Source organism: Haliaeetus albicilla, chromosome 1 (genome assembly GCF_947461875.1).
Source record: "Haliaeetus albicilla chromosome 1, bHalAlb1.1, whole genome shotgun sequence".
NCBI lineage: Eukaryota > Metazoa > Chordata > Aves > Accipitriformes > Accipitridae > Haliaeetus > Haliaeetus albicilla.
Window position 1 is genome coordinate 85,635,461 of NC_091483.1, and position 8,601 is coordinate 85,644,061.

Below are 8,601 nucleotides of genomic sequence, written 5' to 3' on the forward strand. Positions count from 1 at the left end.
CCGCAGGTTCTCTGGGCAACGCGTTCCAGTGCCTCGCCACCCCTAGTGAGAAACGTCTTCCTAATACCTAAACTAAATGTACCCTCCTTAGGACTGAAGTCGTTACCGCCTTGTCCTATTGCTGTACACCCTTGTAAAAAGTCCCTCTGCAGGTTTCTTATAGGCACCCTTTACATACCGTGAAGTCTGCTCTAAGGTCTCCTGCAAAGCTGCATGCCGGTGAGGGGTCCGAGAAGGTGAGGCGGTCGTCGGCCGGGTCGGTGTTGAATAGCGAAGTATTATGGGGCTGCTCGGTTAAGCATTTACCTTCTGTTTTGGAGGCGCTGTGTGGGCTATCTTTGAATTGGGTGAGCGTTTGAGGTGAGCTGTGGATTAGTGAGGAGGAGCGTGGGGCCGATGACTTCTCACGAGCGCCACGCTAACTCGGTGTCTCTTGGTACCTTAGGTACCACGAGTGACGACGGCTGCAGGGTCTGACTCTGGAATGAGCGGGGAAGCGAACGCGGTGGCACTTGTGAGGAGGGGGGAGTTGGGGAAGTAGTTGGCGTTGGCCAGCGGGATGCTTACTGCCTTTTCTGATTTGGTTTTTTTTTGTTTGTTTGTTTTTTTTATTGCAGATGTTGAAGAGCACTGTGTCCCCTTGAGGAACATCCCAGTTAGCCCGTGTGGTTTTGTGGAGGGTGGGTTCGGACCCTGGGCCCTCTGCAAGCTAAGTTGAGGGACCCGGGCTGGGGAGAGGCTGGGAGGAAGGGACACAGCTGGGAATTGCCGGGAGGGGTTTTAAAGTTAGCGCAGGAGAGAGGGCTGCCCCAAAGCAGTCGCCTTTGCGCAGGCGAAGGGAGCGAGTTGCTTTTCAGGACGAGACCAGTGTGTGCCGGGCAGGGCAGTTCCAGCCCGTGTCCGCGGTGGCGTGTAGTTTGTGTAGTCTGTCTTGTGCGCTTAGACCTTCCTCGGGTCTCGACGTCCTCGTTGCGCTTTACGCCGGGGGAGCGTGGCATGCGCTTTAGGCGCCGTCCCTAGGGTCTCGAATGCTCTTACTCATCGGCCCGGTGCCAATCGGGCGCTTCTTTTCTTGCGCTCGGAGCTCTAAAGCATGGATCGGTCTCGGCGGGTTGCGGTCGGTTCTTTTTGTGGCGTTCTTTCGGGCTGCTTTGGCAGTTTTCTCGGACTGGGAGTTCTTCCCCGCATCTTGATGTTCCTAGGTCTTGATGACAGGCTTCTGGTGCATCCATCATCTCTGTTTTGACAGTACTGTCTTGTAACAGGCTGTTACGTTGGACTCCTTGGGGTCTGCCGTACAGCCTCCTTGCCTCAGTGTTTTGGACGCTGTAGGTCGTCTTGCCAGATGGCCCCTCCCATCCGGGAGTCATTCTTCTTGCCGAGAGTTTTCTCTCTGAATCACCTTGTCTGTACTGTTCTGTCTTGTGTTGGTCTGTGCACAGGTGTGTTTGGCTTGGAGCTGCTCTGCCCGGGGCTGTAGAGTCAGGGGTAGGTGGAACAGAGATAAGCGTCTATGGGTGAAATGTTGATTGGCCTTAATTGTTTAGGCAAGGGTTGTACAGTCATGTGGGATCGAGCAGGCATTGGTGGGCTGTGTGGACAGCAACGTTGAGATTTCTTTACGGAAATGATTGTAGGCTTGTGGCAGAGGCTGTTGAGGGGTGGTGAAGTGGATTTGAGTCTCTAAGGTGTTGAGGCTTGCATGTGATGGGCTTAAAGTTTGGCCCTGGGTTTTTTGTTTGTTTTTTCTTTTAGAATGGCTGGTTGTAGCTGGAGTACTGGTATTCCTAGGTGGAATCAAGATCTCTGGAGCTGTTAGGCTCTTGCTCTGTATCCAGGCTGACTCGTTTAATATGGGGTTTTATTCAGATGCGGAGAGACGAGATGCGTGCCCCAGAGTGACGGAGGAGGGGAGCGGAGCGCCGTAAGGAGGTGGGTCTGTGAGTGGAATCAGAGGGAAGATGCGGCCGGTGGCTCTGTGACTAGCTGATAGGGTTCTTTTTTTCTTTTATTTTGAAGGTGCGAAGCAAGGAGCGAAGCGGGCCATCGGTACCGGAGGTGACTCGGGCAAGGTGAGCCGTGAGTAATGGGTTGAAGCAATCATTTCTTTGGTGGTGTTGTATTGTTAGCAGAGTTGGAAGCATCCCTCTTCATTTGTGCTTTGCAGGCGGTACGCAGGCCTTGATGTGGCAAGCTGTCAATGGCAGAGGCGGGGCGTGTGAGTGGCTGAGGTAAAGGAGTGGGAGATGGGAATCGGTCTGGGCAGGCTGAGGTTTTGGGCGGCCTCTCAGCATGCGTCTTCTGCTTTGGTTTTTGCAGGTGGCACGCGCAGCCTCGGAGGGGTGAAGCCACAGAGTGATGAGCAGTCTGAGAAGGTGAGGTGGTTGTTGGCCGTCTCGGTGTTGAATAGCTAAGTGGCTGGCTAGTTCAACATTTACCTTTTCTTTTGCAGGTGCTGTGTGGGCTACCTTTGGAATTGGATGAGCGTTTGAGGTGAGCTGTGGATTAGGGAGGAGGAGCGCGAGGCCGGTGACTTCTCATGAGCGCCATGCTAACTTGGTGCATGTTAGGTATGATGAGCGATGATGGCTGCAGGGTGTGACTCTGGAATGTGCAGGTAAGTGTAACACCGTGGTGTGCGTGATTAAGTGGGGACTTGAGAAAGTAACTGGCGTTGTCCAATGTGATGCTTACTCTCGTCTCTGGTTGTGTTGTTGTTTGTTTGGTCTTTTTTTTTTCTTTTTATTGCAGATGACGAAGAAGTATGTGTTGCCTGGAGGACCATCCTGGTTTACCTTGTGTGGGTTTTGCTGAGGATGGATTCGGCCCCTCGGCCCTCTGAAAGTTAAGTTGAGGCACCAGGCCTGTGGAGAGGCTGGGAGGGAGGCACAAAGTTGGGAATTGCTGGGAGGGGTTTTAAGGTTAGTGTAGGAGAGAGGGCTGTCCAGGAGCAGTGCCCTTTAGGCATGGGAAGGGAGCAGGTTGCTGTTGAGCACGAGACCAGCGTGTGCCGGGCAGGGCAGTTCCAGCTTCTCTCTGTGGTGATGCGTAGTTTAGCGTAGCCTGTCTTCTGCATCTTAGACCTTCCTTGGGTCTCGATGTACTTGCCGCTCTGTGTGCTCAGGGAGCCACGGCGTGTACTTTGGGCAGTGTTCCTAGGGTCTCGAATGCCCGTACTTGTTGGCATGGTACCAATCAGGTGCTTCTTTTCTTGCGGTCAGAGCTCTAAAGTGTGGATTGGTGTCAGCGTTGTTCTGGCCCGTTCTCTTTTGAGATGTTCTTCCAGGCTGCTTTGATGGCTCTTCTCTCTAGCCATGTGTTTTCTTCGACTGGGACTTTTTCCCTGCATCTTGATGTTCCTAGGTCTTGAGGACAGGCTTGTTAAGCATTTGCTGTCTCGGTTTTGATAGTGCCATCTTGTAACAAGCTGTGACTTCTGACAACACTTCTCTGAGGCCGTTGTAGAGGCTCCTTGCCTCATTGCTTCAGACGCTCTAGGTCATCTTGCCGGATGGTGACTGCCGTCCGGGAGTCATTCTTCTTGCTGAGAGTTTTCTCTCTCTTTGAATCACCTTGTTTGTACCGTTCTGTGTTGTGTATGTTGCGTGCATGGATGTGTTTGGCTTGGAGCTGCTCTGCCCAGGGATGTAGAGTCGGGGGTAGGTGGAACAGCAATAGGAGTCTGTGGGTGAAATCTTGCTACGACTAAATCATTTAGGCAAGGGTTGTACACTCATCTGCGATCGAGTAGCCATAGTCAGGCTGCGTGGACAGCTGTGCCAACAGTGTTTTAGGAGATGATTTGAGCCGTGTGGTGGGGCTGTTGAGGGGTAGTGAAGCAGATTTGAATCTCTAAGGTGTTAAGTCTTGTATGTGATGGGCTTAAAGTTTGGCCCTTTTTTTTTTTTTTTTTTTTTTTTTTTCCTTCATGGCAGGCTGTAGTGTGACTCCGGATGGTCTTCCTAGATGGAATCAAGACCTCTGGAATTGTTAAGCTCTTGCTCTGCATCCAGGCTGACTCGTTCAATATGGTTTTTTTTCCAGATGCAGAGGGACAAGATGCGTACTACAGAGTGACAGAGGAGAGGAGCGGAGCGCCGTAAGGAGGTGGGTCTGTGAGTGGAATAAGAGGGAAGATGCGGCTGGTGGCTCTGTGACTAGCAGATAGGGTTTCTTTTTTTTTTCTTTTATTTTGAATGTGCGAAGCAAGGAGCAAAGCGGACCATCAGTACTGGAGGTGTCTCGGCAAGGTGAGCCGTGACTGCTGGGTTAAAGGAACCGTTCCTTTGGAGGTGTCGCATTGTTGGCAAAGTTGGAAGCATCCCTTGTTTGTTTTTTGCAGGCAGTACGCATGCTTTGACGTGGCAAGCTCTTGACGACAGAGCGGGATGGTCGAGCGGCCAAGGTAAAGGAGTGGGGGTTGGGAATCGGTCCGGGCAGGCTGAGGGTTTGGGCGGCCTCTCAGCATGCGTCTTCTGTTTTGGTTTTTGCAGGTGGGGCATGCAGCCTCAGAGGAGCCATGCCGCGGGCCAATGAGGAGTTTGAGAAGGTGAGGTGGTTATGGGCTGAGTTGGTGTTGAATAGCAAATATTACACGGTTGCTTGGTTAAGCATTTATCTTTTGTTTTGCAGGCGCTGTGAGGGCCACCTTTGGATTTGGATGAGCATTTGAGGTGAGCTGTGGATTAGGGAGGAGGAGAATGGGCCTGGTGAGTCTCACGACTGCTATGCTAATTTTGTGCGTCTTGCTGTCTCGGGTACCGTGAGCGCTGATGGCCGCAGGGTCTGAGTCTGGAATGAGCAGGTAAGCATAACGCTGTGGTGTGTGTGATTAAGTGGGGGGTTGGGAAAGTAGTTGGTGTTGGCTGATGGGTTAGTTACTGCCTCTTCTGATTTTGTTGCCTTTTTTTTTGTTTTTTTTTTTTTTGTCTTCACTGCAGATGACGAAGAGGAACCTGGCGACTGCCGGATCGTCCCAGTTAGCCCATGTGATTTTTGCAGAGGATGGATTTGTACCCTTGGCCCTCTGCAAGCTAAGTTGAGGGACCCGGGCTGGGGAGAGGCTGGGAGGGAGGGACACAGCTGGGAATTGCCGGGAGGGGTTTTAAAGTGAGAGTAGGAGGGCAGGGCTGTCCAGGAGCAGTCCTGTTTGGGCAGATGAAGGGAGCGGGTTGCTTTTGAGCCCGAGAGCAGCGTGTGCCGGGCAGGGCAGTTCCAGCCTGTGTCCGTGGTGGTGTGTAGTTTGTGTAGTCTGTCTCGTGCGCCTTCGATCTTCCTCGGGTCTCAATGCCATCATCAGTCTTTGCGCTCAGGGAGCGCGGCATGCGCTTCGGGCACCGTCCCTAGGGTCTCGAATGCCCTTACTCATCGGCACTGTGCCAGTCGGGTGCTCCTTTTCTTGCGCTCGGAGCTCTAAAGCGTGGATCTGTCTCGGCGGGTTCCGGTCGGTCCTCTTTTGCGGCGCTCTTCCGGGCTGCTTTGGCAGCTCTGCTCTCTAGCCGTCCGTTTTCTCGGACTGGGACTTCTTCCCCGCATCCTGACATCCTTAGGTCTCGACGCCAGGCTTCTGGCGCATCCATCATCTTGGTTTTGACGGGCTTGATCTTGTAACGGGCCCTTACTTTTGCCTCTTCTTCTTTGGGGCTGTCGTAGAACCTCCTCGCTTTGTGGTTTTGGGTGCTGTAGGTCAATTTGCCGGATGGCGCCTCCCGTCCGGGGCTTGTCATTCTTCTTGCTGAGAGTTTTCTCTCTCTTTGAATCGCCTTGTTGGTAGTGTTCCGTGTTGTGTGTGTTTGTGCGCGGGTGTGTTTGGCTTGGAGCTGCTCTGCCTGGGGATGTAGAGTCAGGGGTAGGTAGAACAGCGATAAGAATCTACAGGTGAAACGTCGATGTGCCTAGACCGTTTAGGCGAGGGTTGTACAGTCATCTCAGCTCGAGTAGCCATTGGTGGGCTGCGCGAACAGCCGTGCCAATAGTGTTGTACGGAGATGATTGGAGCCCTGTGGCAGGGGCTGTTGAGGGGCAGTGAAGCGGATTTGACTCTCTAAGGTGTTAGGTCTTGCATGTGATGGGCTTAAAGTTTGCCCCCCCCCTTTTTTTTTTTTTTTAATTCCCCTAATATGGCAGGCTGTAGCTGGACTCCAGATGGTCTTTGTAGATGGAATCAAGACCTCTGGAATTGTTAAGCTTTTGCTCTGCATCTCGGTGATTCGTTCGATATGTCTTTTTTCAGATGCGGAGGGACAAGGTGCATGCCACAGAGTGACGGAGGAGGGGAGCGGAGCAGCATAAGAAGGTGGGTCCGTGAGTGGAATCAGAGGGAAGATGCGGCCGGTGGCTCTGTGACTAGCTGATAGGGTTCTTTTTTATTTTGAAGGTGTGAAGCAAGGAGTGAAGCGGGCCATCGGTACCGGAGGTGTCTCGGCAAGGTGAGTCATGATTACTGGGTTAAAGGAACTGTTCCTTTGGAGGCGTTGTATTGTTGGCAAAGTTGGAAGCATCCCTTGTCGTTTGTTTTTTGCAGGCGGTACGCATGCTTTGATGTGGCAAGCTCTTGACGACAGAGTGGGGTGGTCGAGCGGCCAAGGTAAAGGAGAGGGAGTTGGGAATCGGTCTGGGCAGGCTGAGGTTTCGGGCGGCCTCTCAGCATGCGTCTTCTGCTTTGGTTTTTGCAGGTGGCGCACGCAGCCTCAGAGGGGCGAATTCGCAGGCCGATGAGCAGTCTGAGAAGGTGAGGTGGTTGTGGGCTGTGCCGGTGTTGAATATTGAAGTATTAGGTGGTTGCTTGGTTAAGCGTTTACCTTCTGTTTTGCAGGCACTGTGCGGGTCACCTTTGGAATGGGATGAGCATTTGAGGTGAGCTGTGGATTAGGGAGGAGGAGAATGGGCCTGGTGAGTCTCACGACTGCTATGCTAATTTTGTGCGTCTTGCTGTCTCAGGTACCATGAGTGCTGATGGCCACAGGGTCTGAGTCTGGAATGAGCAGGTAAGCATAACGCTGTGGTGTGTGTGATTAAGTGGGGGGTTGGGAAAGTAGTTGGTGTTGGCTGATGGGTTACTGCCTCTTCTGATTTTGTTGCTTTTTTTTTTTTTTTTTCTTCACTGCAGATGATGAAGAGGAACCTGGCGACTGCCGGATCGTCCCAGTTAGCCCATGTGATTTTTGCGGAGGATGGATTTGTACCCTTGGCCCTCTGCAAGCTAAGTTGAGGGACCCGGGCTGGGGAGAGGCTGGGAGGGAGGGACACAGCTGGGAATTGCCGGGAGGGGTTTTAAAGTGAGAGTAGGAGGGCAGGGCTGTCCAGGAGCAGTCCTGTTTGGGCAGATGAAGGGAGCGGGTTGCTTTTGAGCCCGAGAGCAGCGTGTGCCGGGCAGGGCAGTTCCAGCCTGTGTCCGTGGTGGTGTGTAGTTTGTGTAGTCTGTCTCGTGCGCCTTCGATCTTCCTCGGGTCTCAATGCCATCATCAGTCTTTGCGCTCAGGGAGCGCGGCATGCGCTTCGGGCACCGTCCCTAGGGTCTCGAATGCCCTTACTCATCGGCACTGTGCCAGTCGGGTGCTCCTTTTCTTGCGCTCGGAGCTCTAAAGCGTGGATCTGTCTCGGCGGGTTCCGGTCGGTCCTCTTTTGCGGCGCTCTTCCGGGCTGCTTTGGCAGCTCTGCTCTCTAGCCATCCGTTTTCTCGGACTGGGACTTCTTCCCCGCATCCTGACATCCTTAGGTCTCGACGCCAGGCTTCTGGCGCATCCATCATCTTGGTTTTGACGGGCTTGATCTTGTAACGGGCCCTTCCTTTTGCCTCTTCTTCTTTGGGGCTGTCGTAGAGCCTCCTCGCTTTGTGGTTTTGGGCGCTGTAGGTCAATTTGCTGGATGGCACCTCCCGTCCGGGGGTCGTTATTCTTCTTGCTGAGAGTTTTCTCTCTCTTTTTGCATCGCCTTGTTGGTAGTGTTCTGTGTTGTGTGTGTTTTGTGCATGGGTGTGTTTGGCTTGGAGCTGCTCTGCCTGGGGATGTAGAGTCAGGGGTAGGTGGAACAGTGATAAGAATCAATGGGTGAAATCTTGATATGTCTAGTTTGTTAGCATTGAGAGATAAATGATTTTTGAGTCATTGCATGTCAGTAGGGGAGTGGATTGCAAGTGGACTGTGAGGTAGAATATAGTAAGGCAGTAAGTGGGCATGGGTGTTAATATTTGTTTATGTGGACACTTTGTGGTAAGCCTCTAGAAATGGTGAAGGCATTGAGGTTTTTGTTTTTGGAATAGGTGCGAAGCAGGAGTGTGGAGCTGTGGAGGATTTTTTTATGCCGAGGGTGAAGTTTGTATTCAAGAGTTTTGTGTGTTGGTTTTGCAGGTGATCACGGGGCACGAGGCGTTTGAAGGAACCTTGCGTTTAGGCGATGTGGCTGCTATGGAGGTTGGACTGTGAGAAGTGCCACTATGAAAGCTAAGTATCTGGTTGAAAATCTATGTATGGTGCAGATGGTGCGTGTTGAAGCGTTGCTGTAATGGAAGGGCAGTTTGTGGGGAGCTTGGAAGGAGGTTGGGCTGGGGCCAGGGTTTTTGCAGGCAGGGTGCTTTTTGAGGCCCCGGCTGCTGTGGGTAAG

General features: G+C 52.6%; 1 long non-coding RNA gene across 1 annotated transcript in view; it reads left to right on the forward strand.

Moving 5' to 3' along the window:
* The window catches only part of LOC138688074 (uncharacterized), an 85,887-nt gene extending 78,461 nt beyond the window's left edge, over positions 1-7,426 (forward strand). Inside the window, exon 3 of the long non-coding RNA XR_011327139.1 lies at positions 7,109-7,426. This is a non-coding gene — a long non-coding RNA (uncharacterized lncRNA). The remainder of the gene's footprint in view (positions 1-7,108) is intronic.
* Positions 7,427-8,601: the final 1,175 nt, after the last annotated feature.